This window comes from Callospermophilus lateralis, unplaced genomic scaffold, assembly GCF_048772815.1.
Source record: "Callospermophilus lateralis isolate mCalLat2 unplaced genomic scaffold, mCalLat2.hap1 Scaffold_96, whole genome shotgun sequence".
NCBI classification, from domain to species: Eukaryota; Metazoa; Chordata; class Mammalia; order Rodentia; family Sciuridae; genus Callospermophilus; species Callospermophilus lateralis.
The window spans coordinates 4950469-4952445 of NW_027517776.1; positions in this window are offsets into that span (position 1 = coordinate 4950469).

Sequence of the window (1977 nt, forward strand, 5' to 3'; positions counted from 1 at the left end):
TTCACTTGAAAATAAGCCAATTTCAAGTTAGAGGGAAAACAATGTTAAAGGAATTAAGCTAGTCAGATGTGTGAAGGAGAAATGTCAGCATATGTAGTCACCACTAAAAAACCTCAACAAACATGTTGTGTTCCTGAACCATCCTCTTATATAACATGGATTATATGGCAATATCCTGCTCTCATCCCTATTGTGTCCACTAGGTAGAAAGACTATTGAAGCAAGGACTTGTCATATTTCTTTCTACAATCCTACCACAGTATGGTATAATCTAAAGGTAATTATTTCATATATGTCTCACCAATTAATAAATTATATAATAATAAATATCATTTGTGGAACACATAATTCATATTCCATGGATTTTAACCAATATATGGCTGATTTTAACACATCATTCTCCAACCTAATTAAGTTAACAAATGGATTTCAAAACAAAGATGAAATATTTTGGAATGTGGATGAAAGTGAATGAAGTTTGAAGGGGTTAGTGGGGAGAGAATAAAAAAAATCATACTTTGGTTTGTTAATTAGAGATATAATGACAACAACAATAATAATATATTGTGTCTGAATTATTCAAACATTTTCATCATGATGAAAGAGAAAATAAAGAGAAAAAGTAATCATTTCTTTCTTGGAATGGGGACACTAAGACTGAGAGGATAGGTAAGTAAGAGAGTCCCAGAGACTAAATGTCATCGATGTAAAAGCCATGATTTGTACAAGATTTATGAAAAAATCACTTAAAATGGATGTGAATATAGCATTCCTATAATAGTTTTGATATATATTATTTTATATTACTTTCATATATTGACAAATGGTTCCTGGAGCAAAAAATGTTTACATTTTATAATATAAGTTGTTTCTATTTATGTCAGTTTATTTCATGCAAATTCATAAGTAGTCAAGTTTTATATATATATATATATATATAGTTATATAGTTATATAGTTATATAATATACACATATATGTTTTATATACACAATTTATATATTATATACACATATATGTTTTATATTTTAAGCCAGAAGATCTAAGTGTTCCTGACCTGTTGTAACTCTAACTTTGTATTAATCTCTTAATCTCTTTCCTGGGTGAAATAGATATGACCATGATTTCCTTGACACCCATCTCCTTTCCCCACCACCAGGGAAGATGAGATAGTGTTTTACACATGACTACCATTGTCTAGGACTCATGTAATAAGGCAAAGGAGGAACATTGTGAAAGAAGAAACAACAGCAGAAAGAGAAGTGTCATCTTCTGTAACAGTAATAAATACACATGAGTTTTTAAAGCACCAGAAGCTGGGTACTCCAAGGCCTGAATTTCCACATGCTGGTGGTGGACACCTAGGGACCTCAGTAGAGTGCTGGGTTCACCATCAGCTAACAGAAAACAGTTTACCTCCCTAATTTACAGGAACTAAGGTGGGTATGTTTTGGAACTGTGCTGAGTAATAAGGGAGTAAGGTTTATTTCCTCTTGGTCTGTGCAACAAAAATAAGGTGGAGACTAAAAACAAAGAAAAGAAAAAAACTGATATTGACAGGAAATGAGTTTTTTAATTCCAAATAAATGCAGTTTGGGAAGGCTAGATGTTTTCTTAGATAGTCTTTCTAGAAGATTATTCTGATTCTCAGATATCGAGTAAGGTATCAATCAGGAAGCAGTCTCCTGGGCATTGGCTCCCCATGACTCAGGTTCTCTCTGCCACCTTTACTTACAATCCCACATTTGCCTTGGTGCTCATGATCATCAGCTACAGTTTATGGCTACTAAAATCCTACTGTGTAAAGAAAAAAAAAGCACTAAATGAGGAATTGACACATCAAGTAATTTAAGCAGAAGGAATCTTTTTGCTACATTCTTTTAAAACACAAAATAATTTTATAAAAGATGTGTTGAAGATATTCACTCATACATAAGTGAATGTAAAACTAAAACTGTGCACATGCCTCCCTTATGTC